Source organism: Rhea pennata, chromosome 7, assembly GCF_028389875.1.
Source record: "Rhea pennata isolate bPtePen1 chromosome 7, bPtePen1.pri, whole genome shotgun sequence".
NCBI classification, from domain to species: Eukaryota; Metazoa; Chordata; class Aves; order Rheiformes; family Rheidae; genus Rhea; species Rhea pennata.
Window position 1 is genome coordinate 38,959,739 of NC_084669.1, and position 15,004 is coordinate 38,974,742.

At 42.0% G+C, this 15,004-nt stretch overlaps 1 protein-coding gene across 3 annotated transcripts in view; it reads right to left on the reverse strand.

The window, feature by feature from the left end:
• Positions 1-15,004, reverse strand: part of PRKG1 (protein kinase cGMP-dependent 1) — a 440,105-nt gene that overhangs the window by 99,620 nt on the left and 325,481 nt on the right. The gene's annotated exons all lie outside the window — the stretch shown is intronic.

A 15,004-nucleotide genomic window follows, 5' to 3' on the forward strand; every position in this document is an offset into this window, starting at 1 on the left:
CTGCGGTCGAGACTCGTGACACTGGAGTGCTAGCGGCTGGGCAAACCTCTGCAGAGGTCTGCTGCTCATCAGTTCTATGTCAAGAGAAATTAAGACAGCTGCAGAGGAACAGAAGAAAATGCCGTACAACTGTTCAGAGTGACAAAAGACAGTTTCAGCCCGTCACTGGGACTCTATTGCTAGGAAATAATTTCACAAAGACTGTGGTAAAGGGGAGCTCCATGGAGGACTCAAGCTTGGCCAGCTTTGTGGATGATTATAAGGAACTCCTCCCAAGCTTGGGGGTACCAGAAAGTAGCACAAAGATACTTTTTTTGGAGTGTATAATAAACAGGCACTGAAGGCTGGCATCATTAGTGACTACAAAAAAAAGTCATCATGTGAGAGATGACAGGCAGGATGGGGACAGGCCATGAAAATAAAGATGAAGAGTTTGCATTTGAGGCAAGGAGTTTGCATGAGAGGAGTTCATATCCAAAGAAAAGAGTAGCCTAGTCAAACCATGGATGTAAGACAACAATAATTGCAGGAGTGCTCTGAACAAGTAGGTGCAATATCTTTGGAACAGTTTTGGAATAACAAAAAACAAAGGGAAAACTCCAGGGAACTTCTACAGAGAAAACTTGCAGGGTTAGACATAGCTTGGAGGTGGGGTTTGGAAGAAAATGAAGATGAAATCCACCTAGCGACATGGGGAACAGGCAGACCGGTACCACTGTGCAGAAAAAAAAACTAGTGCGGAAGAGTACGTGTTTTATTGTAGTCACACCAGCAGAAAGTCTATACAAGATGTCTACACAAAGTATCAAAGAAACAGCGGAGATTCCTGTTTGTAAGGGAGATGAATCCACAAATGAGCTATAAGGCATCAGCACAGAGACGATTAATTGAAGTTACAGCAAAGAAAGAAAAAGATGAGAACTAGGAAACAACCACTGTGAATTCCTGCACAGAAAGCTGGAGAACAGATACGGATTCTCCACGGCATACAATAAGAAGAAAGTCATAGATGCAAAGAGAAGATAAATGTTGACAACTCTGAATTTAAATGACAGCTCAAAAAGGAGAAAAATCGGTTGCTGGTCCTGTGTTTTGATTATGAATCCTTAGAGTGGCTTACTAGAAGACTTACATTGGAGTTCCCAGCGTAGTAGCTGAGGAGAGGAAAGGAAAAGGAAGAAAAAAATCCAAGCATTTAAAATTATGCACGGACATGCATTTTGACATGGCCATGAGCAACCTGATCTAATTAGACCTCTTTCGAGCCAGGGCTTGGACTAGATGATATCTGGAAATCCCTTCTGACCTAAATTACGATTTGATGATTCTGTAACACTGGACGAGAAGAAATCCCAACAGTTTTCAATATACCAAAGCTATCAGTGACCAGAAGAAAGGAAGTAGCTGGGGACGGAGGCTTATCTCTGAAACAGGGATAAGATCTGAGAGAGAGCAAGAAACGTAAGGAAAGGACAACACAAGACACAGATCAGAGATGGGATAAGAGAGGGACCACAAAGATGACTTGGCAGGTTAGAAGAGAAGATCAGGCAAGGAGGAGGGCAGTGCTGTCGGTGGGACAGGGGAGAGCAAGTCAGGAGAATTATGGCTTGTCATTTTTCTTTTAGGAGAAATACAGCGAGATATTGGATGGAAAACGGGGTAGCAAGCTTGACGAACGCCTGTCAGGGAATGAAAAGACAGCTGGGACTGTGTTATTTAGTTAAAGAAATGGCAGAACTCGGAAGACAATAATCATAATTAAAGGAAATCAGCCTGGCCGCAGGATTTCTGCCAGAGCGGCTTGGCAGCTCAGGAGCAAATGGATTTGAGATAAGGACGAGCAGCCTTTCTGGGGCAAGAACGAACGACTCCCAGCGCTGCTGCAGCACCCAGGGCTGAGCACCTCCCCGCTGCACCCTGGCCTCCTCCCTTCGCAGGAAGCCTCAACGCTTGCCTGCACCTAGCGGAGAAGAGCTTTGGCCAAGTCAAGCCGGCCTTGTCCTTCTCCCCACTTCAGTCCTTACGAAAGCAAATTTTCCTGGCAATCTCATCCAATGAAGCATTTTGAGTTCTTATTCCAAAGCAGTCCTAAATGTAAAACAACAGACGATGCGACCGATCAACCCGTTATTTTCTTTTTCCCCCAGGAGAAGAAGTTTTCTTTTCTTTCCTTTTTTTTGCTTTTTGTTTTTTTTTTTTTTTTTTTGTTTCGTTCAAGCTCGCCGTGCGAGCTGAGATGTTCTGACAGCCCTGGGACATCCCCAGCTCTCAACCAGCCAAACACCTAATAGCGGAGCCAACCTGACGTCTAGGCTTAGAAAGGGCAGACAATTCAGCGGCAGGAGAGGCGGCATGGGCTAGTCTATCATGTAAAGAGCTAGAAATAAAGGATTAATCCCAATGCTGAGGCAGGTGTCTTCTTTCACCTTCATCAAGTCAGGCAGCCTGAAGTACTGAAGAAAACTGTCTAAGGCTTCCTCATCCACCAGCGAGTCTCAATATTGTTTAATAATAATAATAATAATAATAATAATAATAATAATAATAAAGGCCCATTTAATTTGGGCAGCTTCCACTTCTAAAATACCTGGCATAGAAGTAACCCTGTGATAAGCATTAATAGCACATCAATACTTCTCTAAAATACTGCGTAAAAGTTGAATCTCACAAAAGTGCCCACTCTCCCCCTTAAACCTTTCCTCCTTAAAAGCCATCAGATAAATACACAGTCCCTCAATATTCATTTCAACCGAAACAGCACAACTAGCTAAAGACAGGCTGCGATTTCGAGTTCATCTGCACCTGAGCTGCTCTGAATATCAACAAGGAGCGGCAATCGCTTTTGCAGCTCTCCTATAATTTTCAGCTTTTTGTATCCTCTTCTTCACACCTCACTAAAACATGCATTACGCAGCCTTCATCGCAGAGGAGATTTTTTTTTTTCCTAATCTGCGTAGATGCCTCTCAGAAATATAGATAACTGCTAAAAAAACGCTGTCTACCGGGGCGCTGTGGGGTGTAATGAACCTTCCTTTAATCCTGTTAGCAGGTTTTTGCGCTATTTCGGCTATGAAGGTTAGAGCTGAACTTGGCAGCGCAGCTTCCATTCCCGGGACGGGCTGGTTAACCTGTTCCACACCGTCTGCGTGGTCCTAGGCTGCTCCTTGGTAAATAAAACAAATATAAGTTCAATTTAAAAAATGGAAATGCCAAGTGAATTTTTCTAAGGGCTGCTGATAATATGATTTATCCTAGTAAAACCTGAGTAGGTCATTAAGCACATAGAGATAAGAAGCGCTCCTCAATAATGCTGCGTTTAACAACCCGAATCTTTCGCGTTAACTAAACAGACACCTCAGCTGGGCATTTGCATCAACATCAGAGCAAAATAACACATTCTCCTAATAAAAAAGAAAAGCCTGGTTTTAAGCATTTATTACGTTAGCCGAACATAAATGTAGTAACGTTTGCAGACAAGGTTCTGATGTTGTAACAAGAGCATGGCAACACGTTTGGAAAGCTACGCTCGGGTTTCGTGATTGCTTAAAATAAAACTTGACTTTGTTTAGCGATAATACAATCTATTTATTTTTAAATGTTCAAACACCATGGATGATATTTCCAGGCAGCCTCCAAGGTCTCGGTAGTTATACCGGTTCCAGCTTGCATTTTAGAGCCCTGCTGCTGTCAAACGGGTGTCAGGCACACGCAGGAACAACGTGTATTTACTTGAAGGCATCGAGTACTTAGAAGATTAACTGTATCGTTTGCATTAACAGTTGATGCAACTTATTTCATGTTCAGAGGCCGTAACTGAAAGTGGAGCCTTTAGGGTTTGATTTTACATCACTGGCATGAGCAGCCCTGCTGCAAAGATGCTAAAGGGAGAAACGATCTCGCCTAGGATTTAAAAAGTAATGCTAAAGACAAGAACAAATTTGTAAGTAGGAGTCTGATAGACTGACAAACATCAAGAAAGAGGAATAATTCATGCCGTGGGAAGGGAGGGCATGAAAAATGGAAAGAGTAATCCTTAAGAGAGCTGGTCTAATGGTCTTGGACCAGCACGCAACGCAGAGGTGCTTCTCCTCTGGCTTTGAAACTCTTTCTGCGAAGGGTGGGCACTACCTCTCACCTCCCGGCCTTTTTCTGCAGAGATTACAGCATTGCCAACACAGGTGACAAGTTTGGGTCCAGTGGGTATTATATGCATTTGAAATCATGAGTTTGCGGGACATCCAAGCCTGTATGGTTGCAATCCGAAAGCCAGCCGAAAAGCCAAAAGTTGGCCTTTAAACCAAAAAGGTAGGTGAAATAAATACAGGGTTATTACTACACTACTTATCATCATCACACTAGTTATCGAGATGCTACTACCTGTTCAAAGCTTCTTTGAAGACAACATACACATTTTTCCCAGTGACAAACTGGGAGAGTTAATCCAGTCAGATACCATCATATGCCTACCTGGAAATGATTTCTTTTTTGGGGTGGTTTATTAGCTAGACTGCTCCAAATGCTCTGATTTCTTATTTTATTTTATTTTATTTTTCTCTGCAGAACACAGCACCTGCATAACCACACGCTGGGTTTTTGGCAGCAGTTTTTGGCTGTTTACCTATCATCCTGCCACGTGGTGAACAGCGCGATGCTTGCTCTTCAGCAGAAAACATCTCTAGGACATAAAATGAACAAACCGCTAATGCCCAAGGCATTCGAGAAAAAGGTGTCGCTTCCTCAGCGAACAAAAGCAACAGTGAAAAAAGCATTTTTTGTTTGCATTCCTTGATGAACATTATTCTCTAGTATGCAATGTGCAAAGCTTTTTTAACCCTTAAATATTTCCTTTTGCCCCTCAGCTCTCGCAGAGCCTGGGCTCACGCATGCATTTGCAGAGTTACCCGGCTCTCCCGTTTGCTCGCAGCAGCTTCCCGCGCCTCGGGCATCCGGGACCGCCTGCCGCCTCCGCGGTGCCTGGTGGGCAACGACGTGAGGAAAAATAAACGGCTTCTGCAGCCCCTGGGATATCGGCAGGGCCACGGGGCAGACGACGCAGCCGAAAATAAATACAGCTAAACAGCAGGAGGCAACAGCTATCTCGGTTTGCTTCATTAAAGTTTGCATGAGAAGCGCCGGGGCAAACTCAGGTCTCCCGCCTCTCAGCAAAAATGTGCAATCAATGCTGACAAAAGGCACACGGCCCCAAAGTTGACTCTTTTTTGGCTGACAAAGGGAGGACCCCTCAAGCCAAGGCTCTCGGTTCGATCTTTTGGCCCACCATTTGCAAAAACGCTCCTCCACGCGGGCCATCGTTGGCGCAGCACGTTGCGGCTTTGCACGAGCCTGGATATCAGGTTCTCTGCTCTGCACCTTGCAAACGCAGCTCTGACACGTTTGGGTACAAATTACATTAAATCTCTCTAACTCTGCCGCAGAGCAAGATTATAGCCCATTGCCAAGCACATTCCTGAAACCAAATAAGCAAGCGAGCAAACAAAAAACTCCAACTAAGTATTCCAGGTCCGAACCCATTCTTAAACTAAGGGCTGTTGAAGGGGGCATTCCTGTTCTGATCTTTTATTATCAGTTTAAATGAGCATTACTTGAAAAGGGTGATCTTAAAATGGCCTCTCAATATAGCAAAGCTCCTAATGAACTAGAACAAAATAAGCTTTCACACAGACCGCTTCGCCAGCTCCCGTCTGATAAATATTTCATGCCTAATTTTAAGCGTGCCCACGGCTGTTAACTATGTTACTTAATATTTGGACAGATGTCACATAAAATCTGGAAAATAGATACTCATCGCCAAGCTTTCCACTGGTAGCAGCCACTCAGAGGCTTTTCTTTGGTCCTGTGGGACATCAAGTCAATGCCTCAGAGACAGTTGACCTCCATTAGCCTACTAAAAGTTGGGCATCGGGTCCGGGCCAGCTGCCTGTGTGTTACAGAGATGGCCTGGCATCTCGAGGGGGATGACTGAGGATCCGTTTCAGCACAGCATGAATCATCCCTTAGAAGGGTTTTGCTCTCTGGAAACCACAGAAAGACCTATAGGTCACCAACCCCCTAGGCAAAAAGCGGTGGGATGTGAAGTCATCATAGATTTGAATGGACACAGGCTACTTCTTAGTGTTGCAATAATCCATCTAATGTCTATTAAGTTAAAATTTATTTACTGCTATACTGTTGTTTCCTTTTTTATACTCATAAAGTAAAACCAGAGTTAACTGGATTCCACATTCACTGTATTTAGGAGATAATCTCTAGCCAGTGCCTGATGCCGAAAAACTTTAGGGTTGTGACCTTGACCTACAGGATAGTTTAGAAAGGGAATTAGGTTGTTCAAGAACTGCATGTACTTACAGGCTAGTTACACAAAAGTAATCTTAAAAACAGCAAGTCTATAATAAAGATTCCTTTTTCTCCCCACAGAATATCCTGAACAACATAAATTACATCAAAAAGTGTTTAAGGATTGCTCATGATACTCAGTATAAAAGGGGAAAGACTAAGAAAATAACAGATTATTAGATATATGTGCTAAATACAAACTTGTACCAATTTGTTCTTCCAAAGGTGGGTTCTAATATTGCTATACTATATTATGGATTAAATATTCATTGTGTTTAATTCACCAGCTAATTTAAACTGCCCACATCTTGCATTTAAATTGCTCATCGTTCAGAATCAAAGCCATTAAGAGCTTCAGTTTTGCATTTTGAGAGCTGGAATTATTTCAGTGTGCTTCTATAAGGAATGCTAGATTCCTGATGTTAAATAGTCTACATTGCGATGCTGCTTTATAGCGCTGACACAGTGACTAGGCACAGCATCACGGCACAGGGCTCCTATGCCTCCTTGCTAAACCCCCCCCCCCCAGAAACTCCCCAATTTTCACTGAATTTATAAATGATTTTTAGAGAGTTACAACTGCAACAACATAACACTTCAGTGTGAGAAAGACAGATATGAGAAAAATATTCAGAGACATTCACTGCAATAAATGTAAGCAAGTACGTCCGCAGCAATGAAAGCCCTTGTAATTCTGCTTTCCTCCATCTGGCAAAATCATGTTACCCAATGTTATATTTATTTTAAATTCAGTTGGAGTTGCTCTGAGTGGGACTGTGGGACTGTATCCTTGAAGCAAAGCAAATACACAGTTTTAGTTCCCAGGGTATGAGTCAGCTGTAAAAAAGCCAGAATTATTAATAATGTGAGTTCTTACTGATGATTATGATCTTTAAGACTCCAAACAACCTGATTATTTATTAACTTCATTTGAGCCATGACATTGGCTCCAAGCATGTCTCTACTGTAGAAATTGAAACAACTTCATTTATATACTTTCGTTAGAAGCAGGGCAGTGAACCAGGCATCTTGAATTTACTCCTAATGGCCATTTTTCTAAAGAAGTTTTCTGTTTGATAGAGTAAATAAAAATTGGTCATTTGTTCTCTTTTCTCTTTTTTTTTCTTCTCTCAGACAATACAAACAAGCAGATTTTATGCACAGACCTTCTATTAATATGATTGCCACTCTTTCTTCAGCAGCTGATGTATTTTCATGATTATGGATTTTATGTAAACATGCTTCTGAAATGCAAAGCGGCTACTCAAAATTCAGCACCGAAGGCAGACAACCGATAAGACACAAAAGATTCCAGTGCTGGTGCTTACTGATCTTACTAAAGTATATAATCATTTGTTTTCCCTTCCAAATGCAATGTTTACTGCTGTTCAACTGCAACTTTTTTTTCCTTTTTTTTTAAAAAAAATGGCTTTATTATAAAATAAGGCTATGGCTGATTTCCCAGTCAAGAGCACCAAAACTCGAGAAATTCTGAAGCGAGGTATTTGGCAACGGGAAATTAAGCAGTCAAAAAGCCCCGATTCACGGTCTCATTGCTTAAATCCAGCCCTGCTTGAGCTTTTTAAGTGATCATCTAAACAGAGATGCTCAGAGAGACTTTCTGGGTATCACTTCTAACCCCTCTAACCACCAACGTTCACTAGACAGATTTTCAGCAAGTGATACAGGACCAAAATAGGATATTTGAAATTTGGATGGCATACTTTAAAATGTCTTTGTTAAAGCAGCAGGAAGAAGACATTGGCAAGCCAAAATTGTTTCCAAGTTCACTTCCTTTGGGAAAAACACTTGGCAGAAAATATCCGGGGTCGGTCATGTTTAGAGAATATCACACCACCAAAAATTGCCTCCAAACCAAAAAGCAAGGTTGTCAGAACAGGGCACCAAAAATCTTATGTGCTACCCCCACTCTCCTAACTCACCCAGCTGCTCTGCTTTCTGTGTCATTCGTGTCCTGAAGAAGCCCTTAGTATATGCAGGCTTGAAGGAGCACATCTTACATACCTTCCTAGGTGGCCCACATCTGGAAAGCCTTTCTGGCTTTCAGGTGGCAATAAGGAAGTTAAGTGACGGGGTTCGACCGCGATGGTATTAGCTTTCTGCACCACCAGCCTATGAATAACTCCTTCTCAGCAACGCAGAATGATGCTGCAGTCCAATGTCTTTAGCTGCAGAGTATTTTTTTTATCTAAAAGACTACCTTGTGCTAAAGAAAAAGTGAGGCCAAGTCAAAGAGGTCTTACTAAACTCCTTAGGATGCCACAAACCGTAAACATCATAAAGCAAAAAATCACTATTTAGCTTGTAAAATCCATACACGAGTTGGCTTGTTGCCACATCTGTAGCCTCGGACAACAGGCTCTTGAGTTATCTGCAAATCAAACAGCCAATGCACAATCAAGAACGAGGAGACATCTCAGGAAAGGAGCAGATGGCTCGGCCAAAGCAAACAAAAGGCATTTCTTCACATCCTGCGCAGTTAATCTGTGGAACTAATTGTCACAGAAGGTTGTGGATGATAAAAATGTTTGCATGAACTTGAAAAGTGAACCAAAAAAATGTCAGGGATGATAAAATACATAGCCACCAGCTCTGGTTCAGGGTGCTCTTCAGCCCCAGACCACTAAGCACTGGGAGAATATTCCCAGTCTTACTCCTCCTCCCCCTCTTACTGGGGTTTTTGTCGCCAGCTGGTGTAAAAGGGAGGATGCTGGGCTAGATGGATGGAAGGATGCTTTAAAAGCAATACATCTTGCTCTGTCCCTCTATCTCCTTCCCCCCCCTTCATTTCTCTGTATAATGTTTGCTCAAGTCAAGATGGATTTAAAGGAAACAAACTTATTTTTTCTAGGATCTTATTTTTTCCAGATGCAGATCTACATTTTCTGTAATTGCCTAACAAAAACCACTGTGAACCTTGCAGTTCATTTTAAAAGGTTTTGGAGGAGTCCCTTAACTAAGAGCAATCGTTATTCATTTGCAATAACAAAATGATACAAATCGCAAAGGCCCCGAAGGTTTCATAATTCCCTTTGCAACAGGAGCAGCTTCTTGGATATCAATACATGAAATAACTTTCTCTCTGCAAGGGCATTTCACTATTTGAGGACTTTGAGACTGGGATACAGCAACACCAGAAGCCAATCTGGAAAGACCTGGCTCCACTCACAGCGGAAATAGCTGCTCTTTTGGTAGTGCTTAATTAATAGCATGGTACACGCTTTTAAGATCAACCTCAGCAAAGGTCCCCGTAGCCAGTTCTCCTGATGCTACCTGCGGCCAGAAGCCTGGAAGAAGAAAGGTTACCCCATGGGGAAGCACATGGTGACATCTTCTAGGTGTCACCTTGCCTCCTTGCTTCTAGCTGTGGTTTAGAGCTCTAATGGCCCAAAGTTTTTTTTAAGTGTTTTTTTGTTTGTTTGTTTGTTTTTGTTTTGTTCCCTGAGCTTGCCAAGAGCTTTTTGAAACCCTTTGAAAGCCTGCAACGCTCCTTACATCTTGGGTTAAACAGTTACATGCTGTCCTGCATGAAACGGTACTCCTCTCCCAGAGTTTTGCAGCTGTTATCGGAGTGTTTTGACACCCCCAATTTGCAACGTTATCAAGAAGCATCAACCGGCACTCCACAGTCTCATTTTCCAAGCCTCTCATGATATGATACGTGCACTTACCTACCTAACTAGCAGAAGAGTACAAGAGGAAATGAGACCGTAACGGCTGAAATATGTCTGAAGACTGCCTAACATTTATAATAAATGGAAAAAAGCTGACATAATGGACCAAATAACTTCCTGCCTCTCTAGAGGCAGACATAGGCAATCTGGGTGATAAGTGAAAATCCTCTTGTCTTTACTTTCATTTGCTTGAGTATCACCACTCAAAGTACTGCTTTGCTTCTAAGCCCTTGGGGATGAGACCTTTTTCTTCCCTCATTCCAAGCAATGCCGAGCACAGCGGGGAACTTCATCCGAAGAGAGCTCCTGGCTGGAAAACTGCATTTTTATGAGCTGATCCCACACCCTATGGCTTCTTGCCTTTTCTAAATGTCTTGGGAATGGAAAAGTGAATGGGAATTGTGAATCTCTTCCCACCACCACCTTTAGCGAGATGCTTTCCCTTTTCAATCACAGATCCTTTTGCCTTTTTTTTCCTACATCATAATTTTGCCTTTTTCCCAGACCCACACAGTCACTCAGGGGTTCGGCAGCTGTTTCACAAATGCGCTCATTGCTCCCAAGGGGGAAAATCCCACCGTGAGCGACTGATGGATTTGTATCTGGGGCTGCCCTTCAATGCCAGTTAGCAACTGGGAAGAAGAGGAGCGGATACCACGTGAGCAGTCAGGTCCTTCCAAGCCCCCTGGAGAACCACAGGGTTTGGTTTTGCCAAAGGAGGCTCCTAAAAACCTGCAGACATTGCCTTAAGACCGTTTCTGGTAGATAGCTATAAAACATAGCGACTGCTCTGTTCATGAGCCAGAATCACAGTTTCTTCTTGTAATATTTATTTGCACCTGCGAGTATCCCCAGGAGATGATGGGTCATTCTCACGTTCTGCTGTGACTAAAACACACAGATGCCTTTTATGCAGGCAGCCAAGCTCCAGTAGCTTAAATCCATAATTTAGTGAAGGAAAATGTTTTAGCTGTAAACACTCAAAAGCGAGACTCAGACGGCAGGACAGTGCAGATCCGTGGAAACAATCAGAGCGTAGTACAGCACGTGCCACGGGAAAACCCAGAAACGTTAGCACTTTCTCTTTGCAAACTAGAAACCAAGCCATCTCGTCAAACAACACCGGCCGAGTTAAGGCTCCTGTTTGCTCGTGCCACCGCCTCATTCTTGCTGCCAGGAAATTTCCGGGGGCAAAAAACATTTCTAAGCCTCCATCCCTTTCTTCCTTGCAGAGAAAATTCAGGACAGTCAAGTTAATGGGTCAGCAGTTGCTAAGATTTTAGTGGAAGGCACAGGATCGTGAACAAGTTGTCCAACTAAGGTGAAAGCTTACACTGATATTCAATGCTAAGTTCAGCCAAGGACATCCAAATGGCTTTGCTGCACACAACAGCTCGGGCATAGCGAGGACGGAGAGAGATGACAGTGCATTTAGTAAATTAAAACGCGTTATGTATGTCCCAACAGGTGACTTCTAATCAGCAGAAATGCACGCGTGTCAAATGGAGGGGAAAAAGAGGAAACATTTGACAGCAAGGGAGCATGAAAAACAGCCTGCTTTGAGAGAGTGGTTAGTCTGAACGGCTGCCTGTTTTACAAAAAAAGAAAAAAAAAGAAAAAGAAAAAAAAAGAAAAAGGATAAAGGAAAAAAAGAAAAAGGAAAAAAAAAAAGATAAAAAGATAAAGAATAAGACAGCAAAAGAGGCACTCCAGCCTGCACTTTTCTTTCCAGGATAGCTAAGTACACTGTGAGGCGTGCAGTGCACTGAGTGGGAAATGGAAAAGGAAAAAAGAGGAGGAAAAAAAAAAGGAGGAGTGGAAAAAAAGAAGGAGAAGCGGGGAAAAAATAAGGAGAAGCAGAAAAAAAAAGAAGGGTATTCAAACAAGGCAGCATGCAAAGTGTCCAAATATTATCCAAATTAGCTACTTTCTAAGCATTAAGATCCAGCCTCATGTAGCAAGTAGACTACATAAATCCTTGTAGTCCTTCAAAAGTTGTTACTGAGGCACGTAGTTCAGGAACGCGGGCACTTAAGGGCAAGAATTTCTGGAAAACCAGAAAAGCAGCAGGTAAGAAATAAGAAAGATAGAAAGGGCAATAAGTAAGATAGCAGGGCAAAAAGATGGGTGGCATAAATAGGTTTCCAGGCTTTGACATTCATGTTTTTGAAGAAAACAAATTCTTAGGATCTTATCTGGGAAATGAAGCGGCGGAAAGGTTACCAACCGAGAAGTACCAACACTGCAATTACACTGAAATGACATTAGAATTACAGCAAGGCTAAGACCAGGAATATATTACTGGGACCTCAGTACCTCCTATTGCATTTATACCTATTTAATAAAAATGATTTTTTCTGGAAGTGGATTCATAATCCTGGCCACAGCAAGAGAAAACAACATTTTTTAAACAGATCAATAGTATTGCCAATAATCTAATGTCAGCTTGACTGATGTATGAAGATGAGATCTCAGTCCTTATTTTTATTTTGTGATACTCTTTCTCTAGAGAGTATCCGAGAGTCCCACTGCATTCCCATTTAGCAAGAGACAAGTTCATCCTCAAAGAGTTTGCTGTCTCTTTTTCAAGATGGAGAAGGACAACGAAACGGCCCAAGAAAACTGCTACATGGTATGGACATGTAGTATTCACAGAGCAGCGTGGATACCCAAGCTGGTGGACACCAAGACCCTATGCATTAGCAGGACGCTGCTCTCCAAGGCTGACCCAGGAATCCCAAGATCTAGGTTGCTACCCAATGCATGACCCAAAGACGCGCCTCACTTCCTCACTCTGTTGACACACCTAAAAAACCCCACATTTTGCTCTTGACAAATGAGAAAGAAAGCAGAGGATGCCCTTAAACCAGGGCTATCTATCCCAGCCGAGAGCTGTCCATGGAGGTAGCAACCAGCAGGTCTCACCTGAGAGCCAACCCTTGGCGAATGCAGACACGGAGGTGGGAAGGCTTGCCACATCCTCACCGTTTTTTCAATATGCCTGCCTTAAAATCATTAAAACCTGTTGCCCCCTCCCAAAAAAACCCTCCTCCAACCGGCTGCCGTGGTGCTCCACTATCGCTCACTGTCAAGTGAAAGCATGTTTCTCTTTGGCTTGGCGAAATCGCAAGAAGACCTATCGACAGCAAAACGAACGGTTGCGTGCATTTATAAATCAACCCAACTGAAGATGATAAACTCTAAAGCCTGGGGGTGGGGGGAAAAAAAGTCATTTCATTATTTTCAAAGACAAATAACACAGACAAATGAACAAATTGGTGCTTTAGAAACAAAACTTGGTTTTAGGACCCCCCTCCTTTTTCTTTTAACCTCACCCATATACATCTTGGTCACATCGAACTAGCTACCTCTGGTGGTAACTACATTCAAAACACTCGAAGCACAACAGAATGCATAATTACAAGCTGCTTTTAGAAAAATGCACGTTAGCCACCAAGTGGCATTGAGTTTTTTCCCTTGCTTTCCTTTGCCTGTTAAATGAATTCTGTCCTTTCCCTGTTGCTAGAAATAATTGCAGTAAATGGTTTTATAAACTTTTTTTTTTCAATTAAAACAGGTCACAGCAAAATAACTGATTGTGAATACATTCTGAATTATATATTGTTATACTGGAAATTATACATTTGCTATTTTCGGTTCAATTAGACGGGAAGGTAAGGGAACCACGTAATCCTTGGGAGCCTTAAGTATTCCTGTAAGATAACGCAGCTGATGATAATTTCAGGACTTGTTTTGTTCCTGTCTGTGTGGAATGGGACACTGGAAAATAATGACTGCCATCTGGTGCAAGCGAGAGAAAGAGAATAATGTATATTATCTCTGGATTTCCACGTCAGTTTAAATGTTTCCATGAGAGCATACATGATACTTGGATCCATACTCCTGCTGTGCAGAAATATGCAGGAGAACTGCAACTGTGACTTCCCATTGTCAGAAAAAACCTTTCAAGAGTTGCTACTCCCTCCTACACATAAGAAATTACAGAATTGTATTCAATTTAGCTTTACTTTTATTTCAACACATTTGATATGTTTTAGAATTATTTAATGAAACTAACCAAATCCCAGGAACGTTTTGAAAAATTATCCAAGGATGGAAAAGAGATTAAAAATTTCCTTGAGTTTTTCTTAAACTCTCAGTCATATGTGTATTTTATGCACATAGTAGAAACATCCTGAACGTTTACCATGATTGCTGAGTAGTGATGTCCTAGAAGATAGTAATTCATCGAGCTGCTAGATGCTTTACAATAGCATGTTCTCACACTATTAAATTAAAATCCAGCTACAGAATAACTGAACTTAGGAGAAACTGGATGTATAGTGCTTCACATATGCTGCTGTTAAATCAAAAAATACAAAGCTTTCCTTGTAAATTGGGAATACACTACCAATTACGGTCGATTGCAGAAGAGCAAAGCTGTTGTGTGCGGCATATTTAAGCATATGCAGATTAAGTACTTGTTGTAAATTAAGTAATTTCAGTCTGAGCCAGAAGAACTACCTTTGAAATGCTGAGAAATTCTGCATATTACTGGAACTCTTCAGGGATGCAAGGTATGAAATTCCTTTAATTTCCCTTATCTTCTTCAAACAATGATTTGTTTGGCACACTATTGCCTGCTCTCAGCACTGGACTGGCTGTCTCAAGATATTTGGTGCTTCTCTTAACATACCAGCTCTCAGGGTCAAGTTTCTGTGAGAATCCCAGCTCTTGACAAAAAAAGCAAGTCATTCTAGTTTATGTATTAAATTAAAATGTAAATTAAAATTAAATTAAAAATTAAAACATAACTCACCTCTCCCTTTGTATTAAAAAAGTAACCAAAACAAGGATATTTATTTTAATAACCACAGTACTGGATTTTCAGAGGTGAGACTCAAGACTGCGTGTGCTTGAGTGACTGGGCTGGACTTCCTGGCTGCCAGAAG